The sequence below is a fragment of the Rhinolophus ferrumequinum genome, chromosome 27 (assembly GCF_004115265.2).
Source record: "Rhinolophus ferrumequinum isolate MPI-CBG mRhiFer1 chromosome 27, mRhiFer1_v1.p, whole genome shotgun sequence".
Classification (NCBI taxonomy): domain Eukaryota; kingdom Metazoa; phylum Chordata; class Mammalia; order Chiroptera; family Rhinolophidae; genus Rhinolophus; species Rhinolophus ferrumequinum.
Genome location: NC_046310.1, coordinates 285,304 through 303,886, shown reverse-complemented (window position 1 = coordinate 303,886; position 18,583 = coordinate 285,304). Strand labels below are relative to the sequence as shown.

At 60.2% G+C, this 18,583-nt stretch overlaps 1 protein-coding gene across 3 annotated transcripts in view; it reads right to left on the bottom strand.

Moving 5' to 3' along the window:
- The window catches only part of SYT2 (synaptotagmin 2), a 45,525-nt gene that overhangs the window by 17,722 nt on the left and 9,220 nt on the right, over positions 1-18,583 (bottom strand). The window contains exon 1 of one of the 3 annotated variants that reach the window (XM_033099336.1): positions 4,131-4,556. The exons of 1 other annotated variant lie outside the window; for it this stretch is intronic. The gene's annotated coding sequence lies outside the window, so the exon portion shown is untranslated. Of the gene's footprint in view, positions 1-2,993; positions 3,129-4,130; positions 4,557-18,583 lie in introns of those variants that run through there. One more of the 3 variants, XM_033099338.1, reaches the window with a different exon arrangement.

Genomic DNA, 18,583 nt, shown 5'->3' with positions numbered 1-18,583 from the left:
AGCCGGCCCTGCGCGCTTGCCCCCCACCCCAACCCCCCACTTCAGAACACAGTGCACAGGGAGCAGGAGGCAAAGAAGAGAAAATGAAAGATAACAGAACAAAGGCAGGAAAAATCGTTCACAGCCTATCTTGACCTGCCAAGCGCTTTCCCACATCCTTCCCTGGGCTGGGGGCCGAGATATGCAATTCTTCCTCACAGCTTCGGCGGGAGCTGGGCTCACCGTGCCATCTGCTCCATGGCCAGAGCCCAGAGCCTTTGCAGGTCCCATTTCTCCAGCGGACTTGTCAGCTCTGAACAATGAGGGGGACTGATGAGGGAGCAGGGCTGCTGGGAGGGAGGGCAGGGCGCTGGGCCGAGACACAAAGGGTTATTTAATGCACCAAATGCAAAGCCTCTCTCAGGGAGGCAGCAGCCCTCAGCCCAAGTCAGACGCCTGTCCTTTGGCACAGGGCAAATATTGACTTTCCTTCACTCAGCGTTGCCAGTGGAACTGAGAGGAGAGACTGCCAATTGTCCCCTTCCCCTCAGAGGGCACGGCTGTCAGCAGGGCTGGCGGACACAGGCCACGAAGGCTCTGGCCCAGGAGTCCGTGTCTCCTTGGGCTAGTCCCTTCGTTTCCTTGGACCTCAGTGATCCAATCTGCCAGATGGGAGTGTTGGACTTGGACTGGATGACCTCAGCGTCAAGGTCAGGAGGTACCCCCCTCTCAGTGACCCCACGGCCCTACTGCATTTTACCTGGCGTCCTGATCCTAGCAGACATGACAATAACTGCTCTGAGCTTAGCAGGGAGAGTGGACAGGGTGCTGCCCCGTCTCCGGGGCGAGCATGTGGTGGTACTGGGCACAGTGCTCCCCTCTCTGAGCCCGTTTCCCCATAATCAGAATCAGAGGACTGGATGACACGAGGTCTGAAGGCCCCTTTCAGCAGCCCCTGCTGTGGCTCCAATCAGCCCTTGTCCCCAAGACCTCATTGTACAGCCGTCTCCTCACAACAACCTTACATGGAAAGAGGTCACGCCCGGGCTTGTGCTCCCTAACGCCCAGGAGCCTTCTGGTAGCCTTCGTGCTTCCCTCTGACAGGCTCACGCTCAGCCTGCAGCCCCTTGGCGGTGCTCCTGGGGACACGGCTGGAGCATGCAAACTCCTAAAGCCCACAGCCAGTGGACAGCAGGAAGGGGATGCAGGAAACTGGGGCTCTGTCCCCATCCTTCCTCTGACAGATTGGTGATATTATTCCACTTCACAGATGAGTAACTGAGGCTCAGAGACATTAAGTAACTTGCCCAGAGTCACACAGCTAACAAGGAGAGAGCAGCATGAGAAGCTTGGACTCGTCTGCCTGCAAAGCCACTACTCTCACCACCAGCATTCTTACTAAGATGAGATGTCACCTCTCCCCAGGCTGTCACAGGACTGTGCCCAAGGGCAGCGAGGCCCAAATGGCTCCCAGAACCTCCCATCCACTCCACCTGCCTCGGGCAGTGGAACCAACAGGTTGGGAACTGATTGATCTAAACCAACCTTGAACTTCGTAAATAAGGAGGCCTAAGGTCTCAGGGTGCATCTGGGGTAACCCAAGTCAGGGCGCTGCCACCCTGCGGGTACCCTGGGAGTCCCAGCCTGAGAGCTCCAGGCAGGTCCAGCCTCACCCACTGGCAGCAGCTCATTCCTGCAAGGTGCCAAGTGAGCACAGGTCCTCTCTCAACCACAGAAGAGACCAGGTGGCAGAGAGAGAACGGGAGAGCGGGGAACAGGTGTGGGGTGATAGGAAAGTGGACCGGTTCCTTTCCGTCCCATGAAGTTTCTGCTGTGGAATGACTCCACCAGTCAGGGGGAGAAGGAGGAAGAAGAGGGAGAGGGAGACAGAGAAAGGGAGATGGAGGGAGGGAGGGACAGAGGGAGAGAGAAGGGGAGACAGAGAGAGGGGACAGAGGGAGGCAGCGGGGGTCCCCACTCTGCAGGGCTACTTTGGGGATGACCTGCAAGTCCGCAAATCTTCTCCTGCTGCCCACGGCCACTGTCCAAAGAGAGGTGCCTGCTGCCTGCTACCAGCCTTTACTGTCATCGTCAACGCAGCTGCCACGCACTGAGGACGCAGAGGGCTCAGCATCACACTAAGCATTCTACCACAACCTTAAAATACCACCACTATTATCATTTCATTTTGACAAGTAACTGAAGCTCAAAAATGTCAAGTAACTTACTCAAGGTCACATAGCTCAGAGCCAACAGCTCCCGCATGAGGACCAACCCCAGTGTGCAGGGCCTGGACCGTGGCCCCATTCACATGGAGCATTTTGTCTCAAGTTGTCTCCACTCTGGGGACAGAAGGGGGGGCTAGTGCATTGGGAATTCCTGGAGGCCACCTGCCCCATCACCCTGCCAAGCCCACGTCCTGCTACTCAGACCCCAGCCCAGAACTTCAGCCCAGAGGGTACCCAGTTCAACCCTGTCAATGTCCAGGTGAGAAAAAGAAAAACGGGGCACGCAAATTGCAGGCAGAGACTAGAACTAAACTCAGCCCCCTACCTTACACCCGCCCTCTTCCCACAGCCCCCAGCCCCGTGCCAAGCACTGCTTCCTCTCAACTGAAGACTGGGCCCTCACCCCAGGAGGACAGTGCTGCAGGCTGTCGGACGGCTTTCTAATCACCGTCTGTTCAGAGCATCCCAGCCTGAGACCAGGGACCTCTAAGGGGCCAGACGGCATGACCTTGGGAGGTCCTTGACCTCCCTCCCCCCTTTAACTCTCTGGACCCCAGCTGTCCCTGGAAACCTTCCCCCAAAGACTGCCCCTGCAGAGAATGTGCAGTCTGGGAAGGTGGCCATTGATGCCACCACCGCTGGAGGCTATGAGAGTGGGTGAGCAGGCTAAGGGGCTCACAACCCTGCTGCCTTTGGGGGGGGAGGTTTAGTTTCCCCAGAGGCCAGGTGACAGAAGGAATGCTGCTGGTGAGTCTGCACCCCACCCAACCTTTCAGTAGACCTCACCTGCATGCTGGGGCCAGCAGGTGTCAGGACTGGGACAGGCTTCCGACACCGTACATTCCAAATCCCCATTTTCCAGATGGAGATACTGAGGCCCAGAGGGGTAGGTGTGCTGTCCGAAGCCAGGGCTGACTGAAAGCTCCGGGACACCTTCGGAGCTGCTGCGGCACACAGCTCTGCACTGCCACCCCCTCCCCAGGAAGTGGACGTGGAGTCCCCCAGCCCCCAGAGCGGCCAGCGATCAAAGGTGGAGAATTCCTAAGCACCCAGGGTGGGGGCAGGCACGCCCAAGGGCGGGTTCACCCGACCACCCTGCCCCCACCTCGTCCCCATTCCTCGTCACCACGCGCCTCCATCACCGTGAGGTTCAGAGTTGTGCAGAGCTTGTCCAAGGTCACACAGCAAACTGAGTAGAGCATGCGCTCTTACTGCCCTGTGGCCCCTTCCCCCAACCCCCACCCCGCTCTTTCCAAGCTCTGCCGCGGACCAGGGTCCTTGGGCCCCAGCTTCCTCCACTTCACCCAGCCGCACTGGGGCTGGAAGATGAGAAAGTTTCAAGGAGAGGAAGGGGCGTAAGATGCTTCTACCCATCCCAGCCCCGGACGGCTGCGGCAGAGCTCGGGGCGCCGAGGGGAAGTCAGCTCCGCGCACCGCCAGGCTCCCCCGCACGCCCAGCTCTGCGCAAGGGGGCTCGAAGCTACGCGCGTGGGCCCTCCGGTCCCTCCCCACAGCGGCGGGGCGGGGGTCGCAGGTACCCCGCACCCACTTTCACCGCACCCCACTTCCCCCTCCTTCCCACGTTCTCAGCTGCGGCGCCTTAGCCTCTGTGCTGCCCAGTGCCGCCCGCGCCTGTCCCGGCTGCCGCGAGGAGAACCAGGCTGAGGACAAAGGGTCCCCGGGATCATTCGGGACCCCTCCCCCGGGACTATCCCATGCAAGTAGATTTCCGGAACCCAGTCCCCACCACACGCTCCGTCCTGCACTTAGTTTATCCCGCTGTGAGCGCCCGAGCCCGGAAAGTCCAAGTGTCCCAGTCTGGCGACCCTGCGTCCGCCCGCCCCCCAGGCCCTCGGGGTTGCCGCGCGGCTTCGCCCAGGACCACCGGCTGCCTTCGCAGGCGCCCCGCCCGGCTTGTCTTACCCGGGACGTCAGGGCGCACTGCGGCCTGGCTCGTGCAGAGCGCGGAGGGCGGGACGGCCGGGGTCCCCTCTGCCCCTTCCCGCCGCCGGCCGCTGCGGCTCCCTGCGCGCGCTCGCTCGCTCTGCGGTAGTAACAGCCCGAGCCGCTCCCCCGCCGCCAATTGACATGCTCCTCACATCCGCCTGCACACGGCGCGGGCCGGCCCCACCAGGGCGATCCCCGCCAGCTCCGCGCGGCCCCCGCCCGGGCGATCCCCGCCGCGGGAGCGCGCCCCCTCTCCACCCGGGACGGCCGGTGGGCTGGAGGAGAGGCGGCAGGGGAGGGGAAGTGGGTGCGAAAGGGACGCGGGTGGGGGACGGGTTCCAACTGGCGCGCCCCTGGAGAAGTTTGGGGTGGCGGGGCCGGCTTCGTGCCCCCCGGAGCCCGCGGGGCAATGCGGAGGGGTCCCCGCCTGCTCGGTTCTCTCCTGCGACACCCCCACCCGCCCCCGCCGCCCACCAGCTTTAGGAGCCTCCGGGTGCGGGGATTGGCTGGGGGAGGGGCGGGGGGGGAGGAGGCGGCGAGCTGGCAGGAGGGAGCCGATTTGCTTCAGGGGATACGGATGAAGGTTTCCTGAGTCGAGAAAGAAAAGGGAGGGAGAAGAGGAGTGATATAGACAAAGGGCAGAGTCTGGAGGGGTCGGGGAGGTGGGGGTTCCGCTCGGAGAGCTCCGCCGCCGGCGCCCCCAGCCTCAGTCCCCGAGGGTGCAGTGGGCTGGCGCCCAGGGCTCACCACCAGCCTCTGGGGAGGCGAGAAAGCGGGGCAGAGGGGCCCCTGGGGAGAGTGGGGGAGAGGAGGGAGTGTCTGCCGCACAGGACCCTGGGCCTGCCCCGCCCCGTAGGAACCCACCCGAGGTCAGCCGCAGGGACCCAGCCCCTCCCACCTGCCACTACCCCGCTTTCTCCCCCTTGCGACCGCAGCACTGGGAGGTCGGGCAGGTCCGGCGGGGTACTGCCAGCCTGGGTGTGCCTCCCCTGCCTCCACCTCAGGACCCCAGCTCAGCGGTGGAATTTCTGCAGGTGTCAGGCTGCCAGCGCCACCCCACCCCTGCCCCGTCCCCTCTGCTCCCTTCCTGTTCGCTCCAGTTCTTCATACTCAGAATCATGAATCAAGTTTGGGGTTCAAACCAGAAAGTGACAACCCCCACGTGAGTGTGTGAGGAGGGCCTCACTCAGGGCTTTCCTCGCTGCTGGTCCCCACCGAGTCCCGAGTTCCCGGGAGGAGCCCCGGGAATTTCCCACGGCCTCGGCGAATCCCCTCTGCTCTCCCCGGTCCTGCGCGCCCCTCCCCCCGCCATCGCGGCCACTGCGGCGCTGCGGCACGCGGCTCCCGGCCCCGCAGCAGCCTGCCTTCAGAACCGCGGCAGCTCGCTCGTCACCGACCCTCGTCTGCGGAAAAAGCTGACTCGGGATTTCCAGGCTGCAAGCGAGTGCAGGAGTGTGTGCCACCGCCGGACGGCAGGGAGGGGGCGTTGGGAGACCGCCAGTGCCTGAGACCCGCCCCCCGCCATTCTTCAGAGGGGAAGAGGGACCCGAGGGCCAAGGGCTCAAGGCCAGACGCTCGCAGGAGGGCACCCGGGACTCCACACCTCACAGTCTCGTCTGCCGGTGCCCCACAGGGGCCTGTCATCTGGTGCGCCTCTTCCCTTTCTCCGTGGGGAGAGAAATGCTTCTCTTTTGAAATTCCCCAAAGCTTCTTTTGCCGGGAAGAGGGAGGGAAGGGCGCAAAGTTCAGGAGGCTGGATTAAGGTTAGACTTGGGGTTTCCTGATGCTGAGGGTCCCAGGGCCCCATCCTGCTTCCAGGACGCTTCCACCTTTATGACTGCAGGTGGTGCTGCTCAGAGGCAGCGGGGATGAAACGACCCCCACGGCTCCTTCTGGTAAAACGCTTCAAAAGCCACCTCCAGTGAAACAGGGTCTAATGACAGCAAATAAAGCGTTTATGCAGGATTAGGTCCCCTCCTCCTGAAAGTGGCTGTATGGAATACAGAAGCCTCCTCCCTGGGGGGCAGGGGGCTCTGATGGGGTAGAGAAAGGTCAGAAGACATTTGCACAGCCAGAGGCTGGGTCAACAGGGGGTGGGGGGAGTACTGTGGTCCCTTGAGAAGAGGCAGCTGAGGCATCTGTGCTCAGAGCCACTTAGGCCCCAGAAGGCCCCCCAGCCACAGGGGTGGTAATGACAGCTTACAGCCTTGACTTCCTTCGATTTTATTGAACAATCCAGGGACTGGACAACTTGTCACTCCATGGAGGCACAGGAAGCCCCCAAAGGCTACCCAAGGTGCAGAGTGAGGGCATGGAGCTGGGGCTCGTGACCTCAGATGCTGTCCCTCCCCCAGCCCCCACGGGCTCCACCCTTTCCCCCAGGCGCCCCTCCTGTCATCTCCTTGCAGCTTCCTGTGCCACCATTTCTATTTGTGGCTTCTGGGTGGATTCTGAAGGCAGAGGGGAAGGCAGAGGGTGAGGGAAGTCCCCTCCTGTGCTGTGGGCTGCATGGGGGTCCCTTACACGGACAGAAAGCCCTCGCTGCAGAGCTGTGGGCAGGTGGACAGGCGCAGGGGTTGGTACCGAGGTCCCTTGGAGACACTGAAGGAGATGCAGGGCCTGGGGTGGGGTGGGGTGGGGTGTCCCATGTTCCTTTGAGGAGGAGCGGAGCTGCCTGCCCGGTGTGGTGAGAAGAGGGACTGGGACAAGCCCGAGGAAGCTGGGGTGAGGCACCCAGTCTGCGGCCCATTGTCAGACCAGCTGTGAGCACACTCCCGTTCGTGTATCTCAGAGTCACTTACGTTCCCTCTGCTTCCTTTATCTGCTGTAAACCACCAGCTGATTGTGTGTCCCAGAGTGTTCAGTGACGCGGGGACGCCACATTAACTCAGGCACAGGGACACTGTCAGCCAGCCCTGCTCGGTGCTGAGTCTACGTCTCTTCGTTTCACTTCGCCCATGTGACGGAGACTGCTACCCTCATTTTCCAGAACAGCACGGTGGGGCCCAGGGGAGTTAAGCAATGTTCTCAGTCCCAGGCTCTATTTGTCCAAAAGAGTGGGTGTGTGTGCAAGAGCCCAGGTGTGCAAGGACCGAAGGTTTAGCTTCTGATTTCTGCCACTCGTCCAGGGCTGCGTGTGGGAGGGCACAGGGCAGGGGGATGCCAATGTGGTGACCAGGACCCTCTGTGGGGCAGGAAGTCCTGGGTCAGACAGGAGGGAACGGGGCAGGTGACTGGTGAGAGCCACAGGGTGACCGCAGGCCTGGAAATAAGGCCCAGGGAGTATGGCTGTGCAGTCCTCTGAGCTGAGGGCAAGGGGCTCCTGACCACGCCCAGGCCCCACATCCTGGGGGCTGGGCTGGCGGTGGAGCGGGGACGGGGCCCAGTCCTACTGGGGCTGTACAGGGCCAGCAAGTGTCCCCACAGATGGCCCTGCAGCGCCTGGGTTGTGAGGCACTGATGGGGGAGGCGAGCTTTGGAACACACACGAATCAGAATGGTCAGTCGTGGGGGTCAGCTTGAACAGGGATCAGCCAGAGGCTGACTTGCTCACTGCTGTGTGACTCCAAGACAAATGGACACCTCTCTGGGCCTCCAGCCCTCCAGGCCCCAAGGGCTCTGCTCCCCATGTCCGTGATTGTGCCGCTCTTCACTTGAGACCTAGGGTGGCAGCAGTGCAGTCCTATCTGGGCATTGGGCCCCGTCACCCTGCCCCAGGGCCCTGACAGCCTGAGACCAAGAGTGGTGGAGACCAAGGGACAGGGAGCCAGACAGGGTGGCTTAAATCCGCCCTCCTCTTGCTGAACACACAGCATCGCCAGGGGTCCTAACCTGTCCGACATTCACCTGCCATCTATGAAAGCGGGAAATAACACTTTTCAGCAAAGGACAGTATGAAGCTTCGATAGCTAGACATACCTTGTGTAGAGGGCCCAACACAGGGACACAGGGACACAGCCATCGACGTGAGGTCCCCCTGCTTTCCTGCTGAGCTGTCCCCAGCCCAGGGACTCCCTGACTTGCGTCCCTGTGTGCCCACCTGGCAGATGACCCACTACGCTGGGAGACCCCTTCTCACGGCTTGTGCGCCGTGAAGTGTTCGAGCGGACCTCCTTATCTGAACTAAAGTCTGTCTCCCTGTGGCTTCCAGCATTGGTGAGCGTCCAGCACTCAGCAGACGTGACGGTTCTCCAGCTCCCTGAGAGCAGCCACCACAGCCGCCCTGACTGTCGCTATCTAGTCACAGGGGCTCCTTCCACTCTTGCTCCAGTTTTCCATTGCCTCTACCGGCCTTCTGGACAAGACCCAGTGCGCCTGTGTCCTGGGAGTGGGGTGACCTGAGAGGCACAGCACCCCCAAACACGAGCCAGTTAGTCCGAATTCCAGGTGGGATGGGGGCGTGGCTCCTGCTCAGCACCCTCGAGCCCCCTGCGCCAGAGACATGCTCACCGTGGCCATAGGGCCACCCAGAGGGGAGCCCAAAGGTGGCAGGACCAGGAGGCCCCTGTCCCCACCCAGGCCCACCTGGGGCCCAGACCCTGGGAGGGGGAGCTCAGGACCTTGGACAGAGCTTTGGCTGCTGGGGCAGGACTGGGGTGGGGGGTGCCTCCCGGGAGAAGTCAGAGAGGGAGGGGTCTGTCTGCTCCCTCCCACAGGAAGGCGAGCCCTGACTGGCTCCGGGGTGGTGGAAGGGACAAGCCCCTGCCTGGCCTCCCTCTTGCCCTGAGGACAGCAGCAGCCCAGGCACTCCTGGACCTCGACACTCTGGAAGCCGGGTTGGAGCCAGCGTGGGGACAGGGGGAGGGGGAGGGCAGAGGTCTCCAGGGGGACTCAGCACCCAGAGGAAGCCGAGGGTGGGGTTGGGGGATGCTGACCCTGGTCCTGGCACTGCTGTCAGCACTGCTGTCCTCCTCGGCTGCCCTGAACAGCTGACCCAAGAATCCATCCATCGATTGGCAGGAAGTCACCCGAGCCCTCTGGGGCCTCAGTGGGTCTGTCCCGGCACTTTCGGCAGCACCGCTCGGCCGTGGCTCTAGGACCAGCTCTGCCCCCGGCCCACTGACTGACCTTGAGCAAGTCACTTCTCTCTGGGTCTCAGATTCCTTGTTAATAACATGAAATGATTGGACTGGATGGTCTCTTGGGTGGCTTTCGGCTCTGATGGTTCTGAGTCTGAGCTGGGAAACTGGGAGTGGGTGGATGGCAGAGGCTGCCTGGCCCCTTTTGTGGAAAGAAAGAGGAGAAAATGATGAGGACATGTCACACTGGATGGTGTCAGCAATGGGAACGCACAGGCTGCAGCTAAAAGGTGCCCTTGGGATAGAGACAACCAGGTGCTGTGACAGGGGCAGAGGCAGGGCCTTCCAGCCCGGCCACCGTGTCCCCTGCTCTCCCCCCACAGCTGTCACCTCCACCTCTGCCTCTGCCGAAGCTCCTTGGATCCTGCCTGGGCCAGGCCGGGGCTGGGTCGCAGCATAGCTGGTGACCCACTTCCCCTGCCTCTGGCCCTCAGGGCTGTGACAACAGCTGCCAGAGGGGGCCCAGCACAGGCTGGGGGAGGCCGTGTGGTGCCTCCAACAGAAGCCCGCACCGAGCTCGGAGGCACTGCAATGCAGTGCTCGGGGGTTTTGCTGCTCATTTTTCCCCTAAGAGTCCTCATTTCCCAGGGAAATGTGAAGCCAAATGCTTCCAGAAAGGGGGGGCCAGGTTGCCTGGGATGTGCCAAGGCGTCCTACTGAGGGTGCCAGCACTCAAGTCACCCCTGCCCGCTGCTCCTGCTGGTCTGGGGGAGGGAGCATGGGGGCTGCTCGTCTCCCCGCCAGGCCTGGGACGCCAGGCCTGGGACGCGGGAGGGCAGGTGGACGGGCGGATGGAGCGCAAATGTTTGTTGAATTGGAGCAGTTCTGTTTCCTGGTCCCCAGGGCATCCGACGCCATCAGAGGCTGAGAGGCCTCCAGACTCAAGAATCCGTCTCTGTCTCTCTCTCCATCTCTCCCCGTCACTCTCTGTCTCTGTCTCTCCCTCTCTCTCCCCCTCCCTCCCTCTCTCTGTCTGAATGAGCTTTCTCTTTGGGGGTCGGGGGCCAACACTGCCCCCTTTAAAGTATCAAACACCAAATCTGCTGCAGGGTCTCGGGAAGGCCATGCCCTTGATCCACCCTCCTCGTCTGTCCAGGTGGAAGGGGCCCGTTCCACTGCTCTGCACACACCTCACCTCTGTGTTCTGTTCTGTTCATTTTAAGGGAACTTTTCAGTCCAGCTCTGATTCCCAATGGAAAAGGCCAGCCACAAAAGCCAACGAGAGGAAGAGCACCAGCGGAGTGGCACAGGCACGCCAGTCCCGCCAGCGCCCCTCCCTCCCTCGGTTTCCCAGGAGCTGGAGTTGCCACAGAGAGACGAGGGGCGGGGCCCTTGCTGACCAGAACAGCAGACGGAAGCGGCTGAGATGGGAGCCTGTGCTGGACAGAGTGGCATCCAGCCTGGGAGCCCGTCTGCAGGCCAGTAAAGCTGCTCGGCCCTGTGCTCTCCCCCTCCGTGGCACGGGCCGTGAGGGTCCCGCTGCCCTTCTCCTCTGATGTTGGGTCTCTCTCAGGCACAGATGGCTCCAGCTCAGGGACAACCAGGACATAGCTGAGCCAATCTGGGTACAGCCCAGGGAGAGGTGTTACCAGTCTGCCATCTGCCGAGCAGGTGACAGCCACTGACAGGTAAGTCAGGGGTGAGGAACAGGGAGTCAGGGCAAGGCAAGCAGCTGCCTGCAGGACCTCCCCCTGCTGCCACCAGATGCCCTGGGCAGGGGACAGGAGGGGCCACCAGGCCCGCGTGGCAGGTGGTCTTTAAAGGAAAACAAACCAATTGTCTTTCCACACAGCGCAAGCTCTCCTCCCTACGGTGAGGGCAGGGGCTGGGCTCAGAGGACAGTAAGGGGGGTGGGGTGAGCCACTGGGGGACCCCACGAGGCAGTGTGGTGTTTACCAGCCCAGACTCTGGCCCCAGCTCAGCCCAGCTCACTGTGTGCCCCAGGAGACTTCATTGACTCCATAGCCTGTTTCCTCATCTGTGACAGGGGAGGTCACCAGGCACATTTGCCCTCAGTAAATGAAGGCCGCAGCCCCAGGACAGCAGGTGACAGAGGCCGGGCGCCAGTCCCAGCAGCCTGACCAACGGCTCCCGGACTTTCACGTGCATCACTAATTGCAGGTGCCCAGGCCCAACCCCAAGACTGACTCAGTGGGCTCAGCTCGGGCACCCAGGTAATGTGACACGGCGTCCCCAGACCACTGCGTGAGCGCCGCTCACAGGACAGGAGGGAGCGCCCCAAGCCCACGAGTCCTGACCGTGACCCTGAGTGTGACCCCGCGGCCCCCTCTCTGGACGCAGGGCTGTGCAGCGTGCGAGCTTTCCCACCGGCCTCATCCATTCACATCCCGTTCCTCAAGTCGGCTCTTCCACAGATACTAAGCGAGCAGCTGCTGGACCACAGACTCCAGGTGTGGGGCTCGGGCAGTGAGAATAACAAACTCCTGCCCTCCTGGGCCCCGTGACGCGTGTTCACTGACTCGCTCACCCATTCAGTCGATAGCCAGAGGGCCTGCTCTCCGCACGGCAGCACGCTGGATGCGAGGGTGACACCTGCGGAGCACTCCTTGTCAGGAAAAGACTGCACGCCCGTGGGGACACTCAGCTCCAAACCCCAAGGCAGAGGGCAGCACCAGGCTGGCTACTGTCCCCCCCACACACAGACACAGCAGACGGGACCACTGACCGCAGAATGGGACCGTCTGGAGGAGAACTATCTTATCTGGAGACGGATGGCTTGGCTTCCTCCCCACTCACTCAGCATCACTGCTGGGTACAAAGTGTTTCTTTCCCCTCCCACCCGGCTCTGCCCCTTTACATAATCCCATGCCTCATAATTATGTGTGAGGATGGGCTAATCCCCAAACACAGTGTCACTCCCCCTGCGGTTGTGCTGGGACTCAGGGCCCTGGAGCCACCGGCGGGGGCGCTGAGCCCATGGCCTGAATTTTTCATGCCAGCCTGGCATCCATCACCGGCTGCCAGTGCCACTCTGTGCTCCAAGGGGGCAGGTGTTCGGTGAGAACACTCTGCGGGCGCTGGCCAGTCCTGCCAGCCGTGGGAGTGTTTACAAAGCACGGAGGCCTTCAAATTCACCAGACCCAACCCGCTTACTTTGCAGATGGGGTAACTGAGCTCGCACTGGGCCGAGCGGCGGGGCGGAGATGTGTGGGATGGCCAGAGGGCACGAGAGAACAAGACCAGACAGTGGTGACAGGCGTGGTGTGTACACAGCTGGTGGCAGGATCAGGAGCAGACCCAGGTGTTCAGATCCCGGGGCCCTCCGGCCTCTGCAGGAGCCAGACTTCCCAATCCCCTCGGTGCATCACCTCGGTGCGTCACGTCGGTGGAACGGGGCCAGCCTGGGGCCCCACAAGGTAACCCTCCAGTAGGCAGTGAGGTTCAGGCGGCTGTCACAAGAGAGGGAGTGTACCAACGGTCACTGGGGCCAAGGGCTCCTCCACGGCAGAGAATTCTGTTAATAAATTCAGTGTGCATTAATAAATCCACACAAGCCATGAAAATGTCAGCAACGAATATGAAATCAGACAGCGTGAGTCACATAACTAGCCAGTCTTTGTGTCTCTCTAAATTGTGCATTAAATTGTGCATTACCACTCCATTTAGAAGTACTAGTTGATGTTTAATTCTCATCTTTAAAAGGTGTGAAGACCGTGGTTCCCGCTCAGTCTCCTCACCGGACCCTTGGCCTTTCAGATCAGGGCACACCTGTGTCCCCACTGCCACCTGCCTGCCTGGAGATAGCTTTCCCTGGTTGGTGTGGACAGAACCAATCTGATAAACGCAAAGCTTGTAGGTTCAGACCCACCAAACGATGGCATCACACTGTGTGCCAAGCACGGGCCGGTGTGTTTACTCACGGACTCGTCGGGCAGTGCTCACCAGTCAGAATGGCCACAGCAGCCCAGAGAACACCCCCACGAGTGTTAGTGTGAGGGCAGGAGGGCAGAATTTATTTATTTATTTACTTACTTATGGAGGGCGCACTCACAGTGGCCCATGTGAGGATCGAACCAGTGACCATGGTGTTATTAGCACCACACCCTAACCAACGGAGCTAACTGGCCACCCCAGGAGGTTAGAACTCAGCCCCCTGCAGCCTGCAAGGTCCCATGAGTGACCCCACCTCACGGGAGCCCTGGGAGCAGATGGAGAAGGACCTGAACCCAGATGGAGAACAGGGTGCAGGTGATGGGGAAGCAGGAAAAGTGCACTTGACTCTTTAGCCCCTGTGCTGCCAAATTTCCTTTGGCTGAAAACTGGGGTGAGGTGCTTGGGGCTCCCTGCAGAACCCCCACCGGACCCCCACCCCCACCCCGGGCTGGCAGTCAGCAGGAACTAACACGCTTCCTGAAGTCTAAGGTGCAGGACAGTGAAGGCGACAGGGAGGGGTGTGAGGATACTGGGCACTAAGTCACGATTAATGAAGTCCCCGCCAGAATGAATGACTGCGTTGCCGGGAGGCTAGGAGCCCAACGCGCCGGCCCTTTGGAACGGCCCAGTCTGCTTCTGAACAGCACAGGGACGTGGCGGGTGGCTTCTCACCGTCACACCTAATGTCTGCAGGCAGCTGTAAAGGACAGGAAGGAACCTGACAGCCCTGGGCCACTGCTCTGTACTGAAGCTCACCCCTCCGTCTGTTTGATCAACATGGGCTCTGAACCAGTCGCGGGCCGTCCAGGTGCCGGGGATGGAACAGAACGTCTGCAGTGGCCGGGGTGGTGGACTGACGTCAACCACAGCTCTTCCCTTCACAGGCACCTCCTCCCCTCCCTGGACCCCGAGCGCTCGCCACCCACATGGCCAGTGCTGACCGTGGCGAATCCAGTCAAAGAAGCAATCGGCCTTGTCAGAAGAAATGACACAGTGCGCTGTGGCAAAAAACACGGCAAATGCAGAAGAAAGGGTGACAGACCGAGAGGGCACAGGGAGAAAACATGTATTTAATTAGGGTTACAGTAAGAAAAAGAGTGATGAAGGGGCAGACGTGATATTTTAAGACACGAAGACTGAAAACACCCAGAGTTGATGAAAGACATTATGTACAGATTCGACAAATCCCAAAGGAGAAAGAATAAAAAATTCACATCAGACATATCACAGACAAACTGCAGAAAACCAAATGGAAAAGTCTTAAACACTAAAGCCAACCAACCTGGGGTCGCGAGGGCAGTGCAGGCCCAGGGGCGTCAGTCGGGGTGTTTGCTGAGATGGGCAGTGAACCAAGACACCTGTCAGTCTCGCCTGGACTCCTGGGCCCGGGGCGGGTGGGCAGTTAGGTCTGGGTGGGCCACCTGGCCAGGCGTCCTGACAGTCACCGACCAGCTGGGAGTGTCAGAGCTGCTTTTAAATCTTCCTTAGACATGGAAACAAACTTCTAGAACAATAGCAGGCTAATCTCAGAACTGGCAGGTTGGCTTCATGCTGTAGCACGCAAGTTAAAAAGGAAGCAAAAACAGCCCCAATAGCATTACAAAGTCGCAGCCTGGAAGCTCAGTTATGCTCCAGGAAAGAATCAGCAACCTGCGCCTACATCGGGCCCAAACCAACCAGAACACATCGTGTGGTCTGCACACCCCAAAGCAGTGTGGACTGCAATGTGACTCAGCCGTGCTCCTCCCCCCAGAATGTCCACGACACGGCTGTTTGTGTGTCATGAAGACCTCTGCTCACTTGTGTGCTGACAGAGCAGCACCAGGGAGGGCGGCCTGCCTCACGTGAGGTTCCCTCTCTGCGCCTGGGCCATGAGCAGCCCCAGCTCGCATGCCCCTAGTCCCCCGCACCAGCTCCAGACACCTCTATTTTCTCAGCCTTTAAATGCATTTTCTGCCTCTGCACAAGATTTATCGGAGGCAGGGACATTTCCTCAACACATGTGCACTCAGTGCAGAGCACGTCCTTGCAGACTTCTGGTGTCACCTGCTGTCAGAAGCCTGGGGAGAAGCTCAGGAGACGGGCAGGACTGGCTGTGGGTGAGCATTTCCATGGGCGGGCACTCGGGCTTCTCTCTGCCTGTCCTCACACCCCTGGAAGACGGCTCTGTGCCCTCACCGCTTTCCCCTGGGGCCCCTGGAAACCCTCCCCAATCTCTCTTCCATCTCCCACTGTCTCCTCCATCTACAAATAAACTTGAGTTTATCCCATTTACAATCCACACAAACGTGTGCACATACACACGTGACCTCCATCCAGCTGTCCTGCTGCCTGTCACCACTGGTCCCCAGTACCCTCTGAAGTGCCTGTTCTGGGGAGGACACTGGCCCCTGCCTTGCTTGATCTCACTGGCACCTGACAACGTACTGCACCCCGCTCCCCTCCCCTTCACCCTGTCCCTCTCTCACCGCTCCCCTTGCTTTGAGGCAACACTCAACTCCTGTTCTCCTGCTATTGCTCCCTTCCCTCAAGCTCACCCTGTCTTGCTGCTGTCCTGCGTGGCGTCCCCAGGACATCCCCATCCCCTTCTCTGTCTCCCCACCTACCTCACTGCCCCACCTCCCCTGATGGCAAAGGTTGGACCTCTCCTGGTACCAGACCCACCTGGCAACTGTTTATTGGTAATTTCCACACAGAGGCAACCCAGACTCACCATGTCCAAAATAAAGTCCCTTTGGTCCCTCAGGAAACCAGCCGTAGTCCCCTACGTCCCTTCCCAGCTCAGGCACCATCCTCGCTCACGGCGGCCGGGCTCTGAGGCTCCGAGGCGAAGGGCTCGCCCTGGCCTCTTCTCCTCCACCTCCCACTCGGACTGCCCATCAGTTTGGCGCACACTCTTCTAATTAGGTGAGATGCAGACTCCATCTCCCGGAGGCCCTCGCGTCTGTCACCTAGATTCCACAATTATCTCCTAACTGCCGCCTGTCTTCTGTTGCTCCCCTCAAACCAGAAGTCACATGTCCGCCAACCAAACTTCCTAAGACGCAATGTGATCCCTTCACAGCCCTGCTCCGCGTCCTTCGGTGGGAAAATCCAAACGCCTCTGCAGGCGCTGCAGGCCCTTCACTCAGCCTCGGCCCCGGTGCCGCCCTCGGTGCCGTCAGCCCTTCCGTCAGTCAGCCACGCTGCTCCCTCCTGAGGATGCCCTCTAGCCAACAAGCGCCCCCACTCCTCCAAGACGCTTATAAACATCACCTCCTCTAGAACCCACCATCCCATCCTTCCGAACTTCATTTCAGTTTTGAAGCGACGTTTCTCCCTGTCTGTGTCCTCCTCAGCGTCTGGACTCTCGGGAGGCAGGGCCACGGCTGTTCAGCTCTGTCCCAGAACCCAACACAGGGCCGCCACTTACTTGGGGCGCCAGACGTTTTGGCTAAATATAGAGCTTCATAAAATCAAACATGCGAATTCAGAGGATTCTAATTAACATGGGCCGTTACGTAATTGTTTCTGAAAGAGGAAAGCAGGACACACTCGCTTCTCCCCCAGGAGACACAGCAAACGGGACCCACCTATGGAATCTCTGAATGGTTCTTCCTCTCATCACAGAGCAGCTGGTGAAAAGCATCCCGGCTATAACTGGTGCGGCAGGAAGAGGGGGCCGGGAGGGCCACCCCAAATCCTCTAATGACGGAATCTGCCCTCAGCTCCTTCCTGCCCTGCCTGCTCTTCTCCACCTCAGGGCACTCCCAGAGAACTGCAGCCCCAGCCCACGTCCCACCCCGTCTGTCCAACAAGCCGTAGGTCCTGCAGACACGTGTTGTGGGCCTGGGGCTGAGCTCAAGGGGCCGTGGGAGCAAGCGAAGAGCCTCTGCCAACAACAGCTGTGTCGTCACCACCCTGCTGCCTGAAGCCACCATTGTGCCTCCAACGTGGGCTCTGTCCCTCACTTGAGTGCCAGTGGCACCAGCAGAGCCAGTGCAGACTGGCCAACACGTGAATGAGGCATGAGACCCTGTGCACGGCCATGTGCCCACTCATGCATAGGGCAGGAACATATGCCCACACCTGGGGACAGAGAGACAGACAGACAGACACACACTCCTACCCGGGGACAGACACACACACACACACACACACACACACACTCACTCCCCTCATCCAGCCCCCATTGTCCCCATCGGACACCAGCCGGCCTTCTCAGCACAAGGCTGCCTGTAGCTGTAATTCTATCCTGGGATCCCCATGACATCAATCCCACAGGGTCAGTGGGGAAGCGGAGGAGACAAGCTGAAGGTGGGGTGGGGAGAAGAGGCCATGTGACTGTGGCTGCAGACAGCTCTGTGGAGCACTGCGGGAGGAGCAGCTCCACCACTCACCAGCTGTGTGACCTTAGGCAGACCAGTGAAGCCCTCTGAGCACCCTTCCTCCTCATACGGCCATTTTACAGTGGTTCTAAGTACCCAGGGGGCAGCGGGCATCCTGGGAGAGGCGGGTCCCCCATCCACCATCAGCGCTATGTATGCCCCCCAGATGCCCCCAGGCTATGTGCTGCAGCTTTATTTACCCCCAGCAGCCCCACCTGGGAGTCCACCAACATTCTGAATGGCGGGCAGTGTAGAGACCCTACAAAGCAAGCAAGTCCAGTTCCCAGAATTAGAACGATGGACCCCTTCCCCTCTCAAAGTACACCCTGAGAAAGCTACCCCACAGGCCCCCCTGCACAAAACCCTCTTCTCTCTGGGGAAGTGCCCCCTCCCACGGTTCTGAGAGTCAGGGAAACCCAGGCGTCCCACACCTACCAGGAGGGCAGCATGAAACATCTGATTACAAAATCTGCCACGGTCCCTGCTGAATATTTTATCCAGGAGCGATGATCCATTAGTCACATCAATTATTCATCCCCATCAGGGCCAGGGCCAGGGCCAGCCTGGGAACAGCGGAGCGGAGACCCATGCCACGCCCCCTTCACTTCCCCCAAGGGCAGCCCATCTCTCCGTCCCCTGCCCACCTCGGGTCCTCCTGAGCGCCTCCCCCGAGAAGTGTCCAGGGTAGTCAGGTGGCTGTCCCCTCCTGAACAGATGGCTAGCAAGGCTCCAGCCAAGCCAGACTATAATGCCGCAGCCTCACAAGGAGGATTTCAAAGAAACGTGAAGCAGACACACTGTGTTTACCAACACAACACGCATATTTGGTGGCAGGTGGATACAGCAGATGTGGCAAAAGGTACTGGGCTACGTGTCCCTGAGAAAGACACCCACTGCCCACCCAGCTCTGGCCCCATCTGAAGGTCACCTTTCTTCAGGAGAGGCCCCACAATCATGGATTCTCAGATCTCAAGAGAAAAGGCCTCAAGACCAAGCTGTCAGTGCTGCAGGCCCCCTCCAACCACACAGGAAAGTGGTGAGCGGGCTTCTGCTGACACCGGGACAAGGTGCCGGGGTCTCCTGACGAAGA